The sequence below is a fragment of the Moschus berezovskii genome, chromosome 3 (genome assembly GCF_049115385.1).
Source record: "Moschus berezovskii isolate FMDL1 chromosome 3, NW_MosBer_1.0, whole genome shotgun sequence".
NCBI classification, from domain to species: domain Eukaryota; kingdom Metazoa; phylum Chordata; class Mammalia; order Artiodactyla; family Moschidae; genus Moschus; species Moschus berezovskii.
This window is the reverse complement of record NC_142462.1, coordinates 68334328-68351392: the sequence shown is the minus strand read 5'-3', so window position 1 is coordinate 68351392 and position 17065 is coordinate 68334328.

Genomic DNA, 17065 nt, shown 5'->3' with positions numbered 1-17065 from the left:
TATCAATAACCTCAGATATGCAGATGACACCACCCTTATGGCAGAAAGTGAAGAGGAACTCAAAAGCCTCTTGATGAAAATGAAAGAGGAGAGTGAAAATGTTGGCTTGAAGCTCAACATTCAGAAAACAAAGATCATGGCATCTGGTCCCATCCCTTCATGGGAAATAGATGGAAAAACAGTGGAAACAGTGTCAGACTTTATTTTTTTGGGCTCCAAAATCACTGCAGATGCTGATTGCAGCCATGAAATTAAAAGACGCTTGCTCCTTGGAAGGAAAGTTATGACCAACCTTGATAGTATATTAAAAAGCAGAGACATTACTTTGCCAACAAAGGTCCGTCTAGTCAAGGCTATGGTTTTTCCCGTGGTCATGTATGGATGTGAGAGTTGGACTGTGAAGAAGGCTGATCGCCGAAGAATTGATGCTTTTGAACTGTGGTGTTGGAGAAGACTCTTGAGAGTCCCTTGGACTGCAAGGAGATCCAACCAGTCCATTCTAAAGGAGATCAGTCCTGGGTGTTCATTGGAAGGACTGATGCTAAAGCTGAAACTGCAATACTTTGGCCAGCTCATGCGATGAGTTGACTCACTGGAAAAGACTCTGATGCTGGGAAAGGTTGGGGGCGGGAGGAGAAGGGGACGACCGAGAATGAGATGGCTGGATGGCATCACCGACTCGATGGACATGAGTTTGAGTGAACTCCGGGAGTTGGTGATGGACAGGGAGGCCTGGCGTGCTGTGATTCATGGGGTCGCGGAGAGTCGGACACGACTGAGCGACTGAACTGAACTGAACCTTTATTCAACCTCTCTAGCTGTTTCTTTCCATGCCTTTCAGAAAATAGTACATATTAAGTAAGTAAAGCCTGTAACATCTTCTCAACTCCCTTATATTTGGTGGTTGCTACTGCTAAGTCACTTCAGTCGTGTCCGACTCTGCGTGACCCCATAGACGGAAGCCCACCAGGCTCCCCCATCCCTGGGATTCTCCAGGCAAGAACACTGGAGTGGGCCGCCATTTCCTTCTCCAATGTGTGAAAGTGAAAAGTGAAAGTGAGGTCAGTCAGTCGCGGCTGACCCTTAGCGACCCCACAGACTGCAGCCTACCAGGCTCCTCCATCCATGGGATTTTCTAGGCAATAGTACTGGAGTGGCTTGCCATTGCCTTCTCCATATTTGGTGGTATCACACTAAAATTTGTATAGCCCTCTCAGTATTTACATGCTGTAAATGCTATTCACAAGTGAGGGGTAGTGCAAGCAATTCTTTGTTATCTGGTATTACTGTCTTTCTCCTGTTCCTAAAAAAAAATTGCCAAGTGCTGCCAAACTATCAGTAGACTTCTAGTGAAACCTTATGAAACAAGATGTGTCGCAAGAAGTGGTGTCCTAGAAGGACCTTGTACTGGTGTGTGATAGCCAACCCTTGTATTTTCGACATCTCTTTTCAACTCGATGCTATGATGGCACACTGGTAGCTTGAAATTAGCCATATAGGCTTACTTATACCTTGGCAAATGCTAGGAACCTTGGCTTTCACATCCTCTCCCTTGAAGACCCAGTGCTTTTAAACATTTATCAGCAGACAAGAAGAAGAAGTGACTGTTAAGTGACCCTCAGGCCCACTCAGGGTGGCCTGGACAATGAACCAGCTGAGACCTGAAACAGCATGTCTCTCGGGGGGAATGGGGAGAGAAGAGTGTACAAACTCAGCTTCCATGGGACTCTGGGCTTCCTCTTTCCAGAGGGAAGGCACCAACTTGTGTGCTCTGGAAGTCTCTAAAGCTTGGTGTTTGCAGATAAATACCATACAGGTATGATAGACCAAAACAGACAGCCTGGGGCTGGCAGCCTGTATAATCCCTCACCGCTTTCTCTTATTGATCCTGTGAAAAAGGCAGAATAGCACAGCACCAGGCTCTGCACTGAAACACGACCCCCTCCCCTCCCCCCGCACCAACCCTATGCCATCCCCTCAGCGGAGCCCTGGCCTTACCGTGACTTCCTGTGAAGTAATGGGAGCTATGCCATCTAGCACTGTGCAGTTTGTCCTGCAGTCTGGTGCTTGTGAGATGGGACACAAAGACCAGAAACAGAAATAAAACAAGCAAACCAAAAAACAAAACAAAAACCCCAACAACTTGGAAAGCTATGGTAATGGAACCTAGTCATTCACATAGCACCCAGTTCATTTGGGAATAAGTTCTAAAAGTTCCCTGGCATTTCAATGGGTAGGAGTCCATGCTCCCACTGCAGGGGGCCTGGGTTTGATCTCTGGTAAGGGAACTAAGATTCTGCATGCCATGTGACAGGCCAATAAATAAAAGCCGTTTGCTTATTAAATTTTTCTTGTTTGTTATTTGCTTTTGAACCATTTCACACATTTGCTCAGGCAGGGAGGGTTCTTTTACAAACTGATGAAGTCCCATGCGTCCAGAATCCAGTTTCAAGAAATGATGCTATCGGTTCACTGAGGAAGGATGAGATTCTGTGGGAACTGACTTTAGGCTATGAGATCTCATTGTTTTATTCATAAAACAAGCGCTAACTTATTAATATTCAATGGGGCCTTACCTTTTTTGGTAAATAAGGTCACTAGAGAACACTTATCTAAAATAGCCCTTTGTGTTATCAAACTTCCCTGGAATCCAAGTTGCTAATCAAAAAAATTGTGAGGTAAGAATGAACATACGAGATAACGGTAAAATAAATTGAGTAGGCTTGAAGGATATTTCTTTCAGATTGTGGCAAAAACTAGAGAAATCACTTCTGCTTTACTGCTGACTACATATATCTAATGACTTGTATTGCAGGTCTCTCTGAATAAACCTCAACTCATTATTATTCATCAACTTTCTGTTTTCTAAACTTCATACTGAGTGCCACATCATTTTGTTTGCATTTATTACGAGCATGTGGTTATCCAGGTTATAAAAGGTCAAAGCGCAGGCTACAGTAATATTATATTTGGATTGGGGACCTTAAGGAGGTTTAGAAACACTGTAGTCTCCTGCACAACTCATTTCAAAGTGTCTCTCAAGGGTCACTCCTTCAGAAGGCTAATCACATCCCTTCCATATTAATTAATATAAACTTCAATTTTTGAGAGAATGATTTTTCTGATTTTGTTCCCAATTTCTCTGAGTGACTTGGAGTATATTATGCACTAATTATTAAAAAATTCAGGGAGACCAAAAATACCATCTTCTCTTTCCTTTAGTGGGGCTCATCTGAGACTGGGATTATAGTGATAATCTTGCATGTATGTGTGACAATTAGTATGTGTTTAGGTTTTTAAAATTTTTACTGAAATGAATAAGATAATCTGAAATAAATGTGTCAGTGTATTACAGTAATACACAAAATAACTTGGAAAAGCATCCATCCCATAATTTCCCTCAAAATTCTTCTTGCAGCAACTCTACCTTGGCTCCATCCAGCTCAGGCTGCTAACACTATTAGGAAGTGAATTCCACCCTGATTCAACCCCAGTTATGTATTTGATGGTACCAGAGGGTTTTACTCTCTTGGATTCCTAAAATCAAGATATGCTACTTTCTGTATCATATGTGAACCACTACCTTCAAAGAAACACTGTTGCAACTTGTTTTCCCAGTATTCTAGGTTTTGTTTGTCAGTTTTAAATTTGTACATGGACAATCTGAACATAAATAAAAGAATATGTCTGTCACATATGTATGTCACATATGACATGTATGTCACACATGTCACCAGAATATGTATGTTCATATTCTGAACATAAATAAAAGAATGTGTCTGTCACATATGTATGTCACATATGTCACCAGAATATGTCACCAGTGACTGGATTTGGTAGCAAACATTAATTTTTTTAAGCTATTCTTTAATTATCATAAATAGCAATTTAAACTTTTTGAAAGACACATCAGAACTCACCTTCACCTCTTGGATAAACTTCAGTTTGATGCAATCTGTGCTTGATGCATATTAAGATTGTAAATCTTCTTGAAAACTTTTAATTAAAAAAAATGCATTGTTATTTTAATGGGGCAAAAAATTCCAAGTTGGAAGACTGTTTTTCTAAAGAAAATGATTTTGATTTTGAGAAATGAAACAGCCTTGTCATTTGGAAGATTAATCTATCATATTTCTCAAGGAGAAAAGTGCAGGTTTTCTTAAACATGCCCCTTTTGGAATTAGTGACAAAATTAATGTCTTTGTTTCTTAATGCCTAAGTCAGACTGGCATAGGCAAAATGGCTCCTACAGTGTATGCCTCTTCTCTCTTCCTTAAAATGCTGGGTCAAATTAAAACTTAAAAATGAGAGTCAAGAAAATAATTATACCCTGCTCATTGTTCTTGCCAGAGGGGGAATTGTAAGTAAACAAAGGAGAACCCAGAGCTTTGAAGCTATAATAGGATTTCTCTTGTGTGTTTTTTTCTCTTTGTATAGACATTAGTTGAGGCAAATCTCATTTCACTTAATAACTGCCTGGATTAAGGAAGTTTTTGAAGATACTAATTTACATAAAGTAAGCTGATTTGAATAATTGGTGCTAGTTTGCATATTGAAAACAAAACATACATCTGCAATTTTATAAACGATTTGGGTTTGATTGGCATTGCCTCAGGTGTTTCTTCTTATATCAATGAAATTAAAGTTTCCTTACTATGTTTATATATCAGTGGAGAGGGCTGAAGGGAATTTTGCATACAAATAAATTCTTTGGCAACTAATTACTAGGCACTTGCCTAAAAGTTTGTACTGCTTAAACTTACAGAAATATGAAACCACAGTTCAGATTAATTCCTCTGAAACGAAGGATTTAATGTATACCATTTTTAATTCGTAAAGCAGTGTTAACAGTGTTTAATGACAAAACTGGATACAAAATAAGAATTACTTTATATCTGAAAGTAAAATAATTTTTGTAATAATCAACTAAAATTGCATAAAAAGTGTTTCACTCAATTTCATGAAGGAACTAAAAGGTAATAATAATGTAAAGTCTATGTCTAGAGCTCATATCATTTGGGCAGAGGTTTCTGAGCTTTCCCTGTAAATAGCACTTTTAGTATCTGGTAATTTTTTCGCTGGGTTTTTCTGGTGGCTCAGTGGTAAAGATTCTGACTGCCAATGCAGGAGATGCAGTTTCAATCCCTGGGCAGGCAAGATCCCTTGGAGAAGAAAATGCAACCCACTCCAGTATTCTTTCCTGGGAAATCCCATGAACAAATAAGCCTGGTGGGCTACAGTCCTTGAGTCACATAAGAATTGGACACGACTTACTGACTAAATAACAATTATTTTTCACTGCATCTTTAGGCCAGAAGACTCATTTAATAGACCTGCTTATTGTGTATTTAGGTCCAAATAACTTAAGGATTTATATCCAAACATCATAGAAGCTGGCTGGAAAAACAATATTGTTTTTTCAAAAAAACAATGGTTTTTTTCATTCTTAAATCCAGTATTTACTATTGTGTGCATGCTAAATATTTCAGCTGTGTCTGACTCTTTGCTACCCTGTGGACTGTAGCCCGCCAGGCTCCTCTGTCCATGGGATTCTCCAGGCAAGAATACTGGAGTGGGTTGCCATGTCCCCTCTTCCAGGGGATCTTTCTGACCCCAGGAATATTTCATGTCTCCTGGATTGGCAAGCAGATTCTTTGCAACTAGTACCACCCAGGAAGCCTCCCTATTGCCAAATTCAGACTTAAATTGAAGAAAGTAGGGAAAACCACGAGACCATTCAGGTATGACCTAAATAAAATCCCTTAAAATTATACAGTGGAAGTGACAAATAGATTCAAGGGATTAGATCTGATAGAGGGCCTGAAGAACTGTGGACGGAGGTTCATGACATTGTACAGGGATCAAGACCAACCCCAAGGAAAAGAAATGCAAAAAGACAAAATGGTTGTCTGAGGAGACCTTACAAATAGTTGTGAATAGAAAAGGAGTGAAAGGCAAAGGAGAAAAGGAAAGATATACCCATTCAAATGCAGAGTTCCAAAGAATAGCAAGGAGAGATAAGAACGCTTTCCTCAGCTATCAGTGCAAAGAAATAGAAGAAAACAATAGAATGGGAAAGACTAGACATCTCTTCAAGAAAATTAGAGATACCAAGGGAACGTTTCATTTAAAGATGGGCACAATAAAGGACAGAAATAGTATGGACCTAACAGAAGCAGAAGATATTAAGAAGAGGTGGTGAGAATGCACAGAAGAACTATACAAAAAAGATCTTCATGACCCAGATAATCACGATGGTGTGATCACTCACCTAGAGCCAGACATCCTGGAATGTGAAGTCAAGTGGGCCTTAGGAAGAAGCATCACTATGAACAAAGCTAGTGGAGGGGATGGAATTCCAGTTGAGCTACTTCAAATCCTAAAAGATGATGTTATGAAAGTGTGCACTCAATATGCCAGCAAATTTGGAAAACTCAGCAGTGGCCACAGAACTGGAAAAGGTCAGCTTTCATTCCAATCCCAAAGAAAGGCAATGCCAAAGAATGTTCAAACTACCACATAATTGTACTTATCTCACATGCTAGTAAAGTAATGCTAAAAGTTCTCCAAGCCAGGCTTCAACAGTACATGAACCATGAACTTCCAGATATTCAAGTTGGATTTAGAAAAGGCAGAGGAGCCAGAGATCAAATTGCCCACATCTGTTGGATCATCAAAAAAAGCAAGAGCATTCCAGAAAAATATCTACTTCTGCTTTATTGACTATGCCAAAGCCTTTGACTGTGTGGATCACAATAAACTGGAAAATTCTGAAAGAGATGGGAATACCAGACCACCTGACCTGCCTCTTGAGAAACCTGTATACAGGTCAGGAAGCAACAGTCAGAACTGGACATGGAACAACAGACCGGTTCCAAATTGGGCAAGGAGTATGTCAAAGCTGTATATTGTCACCCTGCTTATTTAAATTATATGCAGATTACATCATGAGAAACTCTGGGCTGGATGAAGCACAAGCTGGAATCAAGATTGCTGGGATAAATATCAATAACCTCAGATATGCAGATGACACCACCCTTATGGCAGAAAGTGAAGAAGAACTAAAGAGCCTCTTGATGAAAGAGGAGCGTGAAAACATTGGCTTAAAACTTGACATTCAGTAAACTAAGATCATGGCATCTGGTCCCATCACTTCATGGAAAATAGATGGGGAAGCAATGGAAACAGTGACAGACTTAATTTTTTGGGCTCCAAAATCACTGCAGATGGTGACTGCAGCCATGAAATTAAAAGATGCTTACTCCTTGGCAGGAAGGTTATGACCAGCCTAGATAGCATATTAAAAAACAGGGACATTACTTTGCCAACAAAGGTCCATCTAGTCAAAGCTATGGTTTTTCCATTAGTCATGTATGGATGTAAGAGTTGGACTATAAAGAAAGCTGAGCTCTGAAGAATGATGCTTTTGAACTGTGGTATTGGGGAAGACACTTGAGAGTCCCTTGGACAGCAAGGAGATCCAACCAGTCAATCCTAAAGGAAATCATCCCTGAATATTCATTGGAAAGACTGATGCTGAGGCTGAAACTCCAATACCGTGGCCACCTGATATGAAGAACTGACTCATCTGAAAAGGTCCTGATGCTGGGAGGGATTGGGGGCAGGAGGAGGGGGGGAAGACAGAGGATGAGATGGTTGGATGACATCACCGACTCAATGGACATGAGTTTGAGTAAACTCTGGGAGTTGGTGATGGACAGGGAGACCTGTCGTGCTCCAGTCCATTGGGTTGCAAAGAGTCAGACACGAATGAGTGACTGAAATGACCTGATGTGTATGATTGTGCCACTGCACAGATTCTCAAACCATGGAGTAAAATGGACCTACTGTTCTCATTTCTTGTTTTATATTTTTAGTTCTTGATTTCTATCCACGTAACTGCTAAAAATATTTCACAAAGATATGACATCGTTGCAATATAGACATGTATTAAATCATTATGTTGTACACCTAAAGGGGCTTCCCAGGCAAAGAATTCACCAGCAGGAGATGCAGGAGAGGTAGATTTGACCCTTGGGTCAGGAAGATCCCCTGGAGTAGGAAATGGCAACCCACTCCAGGTTGTTGAGAAATATTTGCCTGGGAAATTCTATGGACAGAGGTACCTGGCTGGCTACAGTCCAGGAGGTTGCAAGAGTCAGAGATGACTGAGCAACCAAGCATGCACTCACGTACACCTAAAACTAATACAGTTTATGTTAATTATAATACTAATATGTTAATTGTATCTAAATAAAACAGCAGAAAAATATGACATCATAAGGAATGTATATATTGAAACTGAACTATCTCAGAGCTGTTTTCTGCATGTGTCTGACAGATGTCACTGTGTTTCCTTTGAAAATTAAAATATCCAGTGGCACCCTTATTAATTTTCTGTGGCTCCCATGCGTGGCTCTGGAATTTGAGAAGGGCAGTATTTAGGACAATATATTTTAGAAAGTTTTAGAATTCATCTAACAGTTTAACTATCTAAAGCTAAATTTCTTGTTAGTGTTCTCATTTCTTGAACTGACTGATAGTCATTAACTACTCAAGGAGTTATTGGCTGTATTCATATTCTCAATAAGCATCCATCTGTAATATTGATTATAATCTATTTCAGGAATAATGACAATGTTTTGCATGATAAATATTTGTTGGAAATGTTGAGTTATTTTATTTAATTTTTTAATTTTTGAGTTATTTTAACTTTCTAGAGAAGCAGTATATAAACAGCCTTCCAATGGATCAGAGACTGGGATGGATCTAGTGGTAGAATGGAATAAATGACCAGATGAAAGAGGGATACTAGAAATCTCCATTTCCTATTTATCTTACTTAGTTTCCATGAAATTGCTGTCTTCTTCTTTGTTTGGAATTTCCATCCTTGTAATCACTCTTTCAAAGTGCATGGGTTCAGACATGGTTAAATATCTCATCTTGGGGAATAGTGGAGAAGCAGACAGTGGACTTGGTGTTCTACCAGTATTGTTACCTACACTTGAGTATCAGTTCAGTTAGTCACTCAGTCATGTCTAACTCTTTGCCACCCCATGGACTGCAGCATGCCAGGCTTCCCTGTCTATCACCAACTCCTGGAGCTTGCTCAAACTCATGTGCATCGAGTTTGTGATGCTATTCAACCGTCTCATCCTCTATTGTCCCCTTCTCCTCCCACCTTCAATCTTTCCCAGTATCAGGGTCTTTTCTAATGAGTCACTTCTTTGCATCAGGTGGCTAAAGTATTGGAGTTTCAGCCTCAGCATCAGTCCTTCCAATGAATATTCAGGACTGATTTCCTTTAGCATTGACAGGTTTGATCCCCTTGCAGTCCAAAGGACTCTCAAGAGTCTTCATCATCACAGTTCAAAAGCATCAGTTTTTTGGTGCTCAGCTTTCTTTATGGTCCAACTTTCATGTCCATCCATGAGTACTGGAAAAGTCGTAGCTTTGACTGTAGACCTTGAAGAGAGTTGTGAGGACTGGATGGAGGACAGGTGAAATTTAAAGTGCAGATTTAGATTTAGAGTGGATCAAACATAAAACAGGTAGAAGGAACATGAGGGCAAGAATAAGCTTTAGGTTAAGGGAGGATGGAAGAAAGTGTTATCTACACATTAAGCATACCCATTCAAATAGGGGAAACTGCATTAGGAGAGGATCAGCTATTTCCAGTTGGTCGTGAAAAAATTCCATTGACTAGCCCTTAAATTCTTGACTCAGAACTAATAGTGTGCTAGATATTCTCATACATAGATCTTTGTGCACATCTGTGTATCTCCTTAGGACAAATTTATAGAATTGCTAGATCATGGAATATATGTATCTTAAGACTTTTGGTACGCTCTGTCAAAGTATTCCTCAGAAAGGTAGTAACAATGCAAGGTCCACCATCAGTGTATGAATATGGATACCAGAAACGGCAAGTTCCATTTCTTTTGAAACTAAGAACTAAATGGAACTAAGATCCACTTAGGAGAGTTAAGGCTTCTGAGGTGGCACTAGTGGTAAAGAACCTGCCTGCCAATGCAGGAGATGCAAGAGACTCTGGTTCCATCCCTGGGTTGGGAAGATCCTCTGGAGGAGAAAATGGCAACCCTCTCCAGTATTCTTCCCTGGAGAATCCAATGGACAGAGGAGCCTGGTGAGCTACAGTCTGTGGGGTTGCAAAGAGTTGGACATGACTGAAGCAACTTAATGTACACTTAGGAGAATTATATCTGTACATAGCCATGAATGGGGATTCTTAAGGCCAGAAGTTGATTCACTGACAAACACTAGATTTACAATAAAAATTTAAAAAATAAGCAAGATAGACTAAGAATGTGGGTTTATGAATACTGCCCAGCATCTGTAAATACTTCACAGTGATATTCTGGGTACAAGCTCTAATTTCTCAAGAATTGAGGTATACCAAGCCAGAGTGGCTGAAAGAATGGTCTGTCTTTGGTTTGGTCTGGATAATTTTACTTTGCTTAACAAGACCTTTAAAAATGACCCCATTATTTTTGCTAAAAAATCTTACCTTCTTTCTAAATTTTCCTATCCTTGTGAATAGAACTACCACCTCTACATCTAACCAAGCCAAACTTGGGAATAATATAAAAATGCCACTTTAACCCCACACAGCCCCAGCAGACAATTGTTTACCAATTACTATCAATTCTATTCAATTAATATCTTCCAAACATACTCCAATTTGAGTGCTGTTCTTTCTACCTTTGTAATTTCTTGCTCCCTAATGTTCTTGCTACCCTTGACCTTATATTGACACTAGAGTGTAACTTCTAAACTGTGTGCCAGATCATGTCATATTCTTGCTCAGGATTTTTTGGTATTATTGCCTGCAGAATAGAAACTAAAACTTATGCTTAGCCTTACAGGATCCTATTAACCACAAAGCCCGCTGTTATGTCACACAGTTGGTGTCACCAAACACCCATGTACTGGTCATGGTTTTCATCCTGAACCTTTTGCCTTCAGCCATTTGAGGGGCCATATTCTGACTTGGGTCTTATTCTTCATGCTTTTGGTGCATGATCTATCTTCTTAGGCACAGCTGCTCTTTCACTTTCCCATCTCTTGCTCAGCACATCTCTGGCTTTGACCTCTTGGTGGCTCAGATGGTAAAGAATCTGTTTGCAATATGGGAGACCCAAGGTCAATTTCTGGGTCGCGAAGATCCCCTGGAGAAAGGAATGGCTACTCACTCCAGTATTCTTGCCTGGAGAACCCCAAGGACAGAGTAGCCTGGTGGGCTACAATCCATGGGTTTGCCAAGAGTTGGACATGACTGAGCAAATAACACTTTACTTCCTTCACTTCATGATGCCCTGCTACTATTGAGAATCTCCCCTTTTCCTGGTTGCTACTCTGGAAATAAAGACATCAGAGTTCAACTAGCATCAGTGTAGGATTTCAGAGCAAAACTCTGTCTAGAGCTGGCCCATAGCCTAGGGTGGGCAAAACTTGCCAGAAGGGGTTCATTTGCTTGAACTTCAGGATTAAGGGTCTCAAAAACTCTTAGCACCAAAACTAAGGCCTGCCATGTTTGTCAGAGGCAAAGTTCCATCTCAACATTCTGCCTCATTTGTGATTTTTTTCAAGAAAGCTATCATAAGAATGCTGTAGAGAGAATGACATTTTTAATAGAATTCCTTCTGCAGATTTAGAAAGAATGGTATCTATTTGCTAAATTATTTGCAATTGAGAAATGGCTTCTGATTTGAAAAAGCAGGAAAGCACTACATCCTGAGTGAATCTTCAGCTACTGATAAGTAATAAGGTGACAGCTGAATTAAGCTGGCTACTTTAATTTTAATGTTTTCTATGCTGAAATGTAATTGGTTAATGAAAAGAAACAAAAACATTGCTGATATAAATAATATAGACACATATTTATCTTATTAATATACTTCATAATGTTTCTGATTAAAGGAAATACACAAAATAAGTTCTAAGAAAATAAAAATTGACATTAATGTTATTTAACTAAATAATTTGACTAAAATATTTATAGTCGACTTATTGCATCTAAGGTGCTTTGCTGCCAGTTACATCATGTTTGATTACCTTTTGCATGAAAATAATAACTATTACATTTTCTCATGTGCATGGAAAATGAATACATATAGTAAAATAAAACAGTGCTGTAAAATGTGTAAGTAGGCCTTACAAGAATCAAACTTGCATTTATGTCTTTGTGATAGTTTTTAAAATTATGATATGTAGCATTTTGAGGTTAGAAAAGCTTTTATTGGCCTTCAGTCATACAGTGTATGAAGAGATGAAGATGATTTAATTGGGAAAGTGTCTGAGCCCCAAGCAGAATCGTAGTGCCTGTTTTTTCAGGGAGGCATGTTGTGGAAGGGCATAAAGGAGTCTCAGAATGGAGAGAGAAGGCAGTTGTCATGTGGACTCAAATCCCAGACAGACCATAAAGAGATGTTCTCAAATATATGCAAATGTATGACCTACATTGTCATTGAATATTGAATAGATATTCGCCAGATTAATACTTAATAAAGCATCAAAGAGTAAGAGATTCCATTTTTTTCTTGGATAAAGAGAGAAAATATTTATGTTTAGGTGCATGTCATGAAAAACGTTGTGAACTTTATCCAGATTGAAATTACTGCCTCTCACTAAGAAAAGCTTTCACTGACACCCCATCTTGAGTAATAACAAACATATTGTAAAACCCATCCAACTGATAAATAGTTTTTGGCTTTTAGGAGCATTTTCAATAACATAAAGAGACTGGAGTGAAGTGGAAGGGAGGCCATCTGTTTCAGTGTTGAATTTCAATTTTCCATTATTAACAATTAGCAACTGATAATTATTCTAGATAAAAAGCTGTGTTCGTAAATATCTAAAATGAGACAAGTGGGTGGGTGGGTTGGATACCTTTGAGGGGATTTGGATCAATGAAACTAGAATTTAGAGGTTACATGGTTTGTGTTTCTTGTTAAATTCTGGAATGGTACTGGCATATAGAATGGCATTAAATTAATTTCTTTTTTGACTCTTGTTTTCATGTAATTTCCCACATTATACCCTTTGCTATAAAACATGCCATGTTCAATTAAGGTATGCTAGTATGTTGAAGTATTTTTCAACAACTCTGTTGAAATCTCATGAATGAGGTCAGCTCACAGGGTCAAACTAATACATGCTAAATGCTTGTATGTAATTTTTTAGCTCGAGACAGGCTCAGAGGCATTTATTTGACAAACTCCTGAGAACAATTGGCTCTCCAACAACCTTGACAGAATAGGCTTTTTGAGAATAAAATAGGTCTTGTTTCATTCCTTTCCTGTAGCTCATTTTAAGTAGCATCTTATAAAAATCCCAATTTTAAAAGTTACTTCTACTCACCCAATGAAAGTAACGTGTTTCTTTTGATCCTTTAGGTTCGAGTCTTTAAATTGCTTTGAGTTATTTTCTCAAACTGTCAGTGTTAATCATGCACATTTGTTTTGCCTTATGCTATTAGTAGGATGGAATTTACCAACTTCTTTGCATGATCCTGTTATACTGATACACTTAACATCTGTCATAAATGATTTATTAAGATTTAGTGAAAATTATGTTTCAACATATTTAAGGAGCAAACTTCACTGAAAACAAATGTTTGACACACATTTCAGTACTCTCCAAGCCTTTCTAATTGTAATTAAGATATAATTTCATTTCATTATTATTTGGAGACCCAAGCTGTCACAATTTATCTTTTCTTTTATGCAGCATTTCCCACTTAAACACATTCAGGCAACTTTCATTTTATCCAGATAAGCACAGGCTTTTGGTGGCAATTTCTTTTTCTGAACAAATACATGTTTCAGAGTTTGGAAGATTTTGTGATTTTCAAAGTAATAGACAGGTCAAGTTTACAAATTTAACCCAATAGATGGAACACATTGACATACACACAAAATTTGATGCTCATTTTTTTTTTTTTTTTATATTGCTCACTGCTGCTGCTGCTAAGTCGCTTCAGTCGTGTCCGACTCTGTGCCCCACAGACGGCAGCCCACCAGGCTCTCCTGTCCTTGGGATTCTCCAGGCAAGAACACTGGAGCGGGTTGCCATTTCCTTCTCCAATGCATGAAAGTGAAAAGTGAAAGTGAAGTCGCTCAGTCGTAACCGACTCTTAGCGACCACACGGACTGCAACCTGCCAGGCTCCTCCGTCCATGGGATTTTTCAGGCAAGAATACTGGAGTGGGGTGCCAATGCCTTCTCCGTATATTGCTCACACCAAAACTTATTTTATCCAAACATATAAAATCACCTGGGTCACTGAAGCTAATGTAGTAAGTCCGACCTTTTATGTTAAAGCATTAGCTTAGTGGATTAATATGTCTCCTCTAAATAAACAGTGCTCTTGAGACTGTTTCAGCCTGTGAGTTCAGTAAATTTACTAACCCCTCAAAAGTATTAGGCTTAAATAGAGTTCAACTCTCTCAGGACATCAGCCTCACCAACACACAAGCAAACTTGATAAGGGTCATCCATTGCCTTTCTTTTCCCAGGCTTCCCTTCCTTCCTTGACCATGCTCTTACTTGTTTTGGGAGACTTTGTGACTAAGGAGACAAGTCTTAAACTTAAATAGTGTAAGATTTGTAAATTTAATTCAATAATTAGTGACTAGAATCTGCTGCCATGTCCAAATGCCAAAATCTCATTTAACTTTGGACAACTCAATTTCTTGGAGCCTGAGTGTCCTCATTCTTACAATAAGGGTAGACTTTATATATGTTTGTGGGTAAAGGAATATCTTTGGAACCACTATGGAGGGGTGGGTAATGGGGACAGCTGAAACAGGGTCAGGTCCATTAAACACTCAGTAAATATTAGTTATTATTATTATTAAAATAAATTTGCAACAATTTTCCATTGTCAGGGTATGGACAGCACAAAATTGCTATACCAAGGCAGAATACAAACAACACAAGACAGAGGCTTATATTAGAAAGCAGCCCTATTCCAGTATTAATAAATGAAATGTCATAGGTTTGGTGGCATTTCGTTTTAAAGAGCACACCAAAGGAAACGTTTATAAAAATCCTTCAATAAATGTTTGTTGCCAAGCATACTTGAAAAATCATCAGAGAGAGACTGAAAATAATCTACAATCTTTTTTTTTTTAAAGCAAGATTTCAATCTGGAGGTCCATGAATGAGATTTTCTCCTCAATGTATTTTGCTTGACTGTCAGGATGGTTTTAAAAATTAGTCTGAAATGAAAAGAACTTATCAAAACTTGTGGGATGCTGTGAAGGCAGTGCTTAGATTGAAATTTGTAGCACTGAATACTTATGTTAGAAAAGAAGAAAAATTTTAAATTATTAATCTAAGATTCCACCTCAGGAGACTAGAAAAAGAAGAGCAAATTAAAGCCAAAATAAGCGTAACAAGAAAAAAGCACTAGAACATAAATAAAGTTGAAAATGAGAAATTGATGGAGAAAATCAAACCAGAAGCTGGTTCTTAGACAAGGTTAATAAAATTGATAAGCCTCTAGCCAGTCTATGAAAGAACAACAAAAAAAGAATGCATATTACTAATACCAGATGTGAAAGAGAGGACATGACTAGAAATCCCATGAAAATTAACATAGTAAGGATAATAAAAGAATACTATGAGTAACTCTTGGCTCACTAATTTGATAACCGAAATTAAATGAATCCTTAAAAGACCCAATCTGCTAATACTTAGACAAGAAGAAACAGATAATCTAAATAGGCTCATATCTATTAAAGAAAAAATCAATAATTAATAACCTTCCAATACAGGAAGCACCAGGTACAGATGGACTTACCAGCAAATTCTACCAAACATTCAAGGAAGAAATTATACCAATTCTCTATGATTTCTTTCAGAAGACAGAAGCAGAAAGACTACTTCCTAACTCAGAGCAAAAAAACCAAATAAACTGCAGAACAGTCTCTCTCGTGAACATGTATGCAATAATCCTCAACAAAATATTAGCAATTGAATCCAACAATGTACACAAAGGATTACACATCATGACAAACTGGAATTTATCCTGTGTTTGCAAACCTGGTTTAGCATTCAAAAATCAATGTAATCCATCACTTCAACAGACTAAAAACAAAACATCACACAATCACATCAATATATGCAAGAAAAGCATTTGACAAAATCCAACATCTGTTCATGATAAAAATACTGTAAATTATGCATAGGGAGGAACTTTCTCCACTTGGTAAAGACTGTCTACAAAAACCTTCAGTTAATGTCATATGCAGTAGTGAGAAACTCAAAGTTTTCCTGCTAAGATAAGGTCCAAGGCAAGGACGTCCCCCTCTCATCACTACTTTCAACATCATATTGGAAGTCCTGGCTACTAGAATAAGGCAGGAAAATGAAAGGTATACAGAATGGGAAGGAAGACATAAATTTGCTTTTGTCCATAAATGATGTGATTGTCTATGTAAAACATCCACAAGAACTTGATATAAACCTAAAACTATTCTAAAAGAAAGGTTTTAAAAAATACCTCCATAATATAAATAGTCCAGCTTTCATGATAAAAATGAATTTGGATTACTTTACTCCAGTTTGTTAAACACTCCACTACTCTCCAGTGCTTAAAAATTGGCAAGGTTTCTAACCTTACATACCTGTAGGGGATTAGTAGCTTATTGAGTTCATGCTATCTGAGAATCAAGCATTTGTATTGGTGGTGGTGCTGTGCTCAGTTGTGCCCAGCTCTTTTCAACTCCATTGCCTATAGCCCACCAGGCTCCTCTGTCCATGAAATTTTCCAGACAAGAATACTGGAGTGGATTGCCATTTCCTAATCCAGGGAATCTTCCTGACCCAGGGATGGAACCCACGTATCTGTCATCTCCTGCACTGGTAGGCAGATTCTTTACCACCGCACCACCTGGGAAGCCCTAAGCATTTGTATTAAGGGTCCTTTTATCCTATCACAGAGAATGTGTATGAAAAGAGTGGTGCTCAGCACCAACAGAATGCCTTGCTAAATCAGGAAGAATTTTCCACAGCAAACCAGAGAGAACACTCCTTTAGCT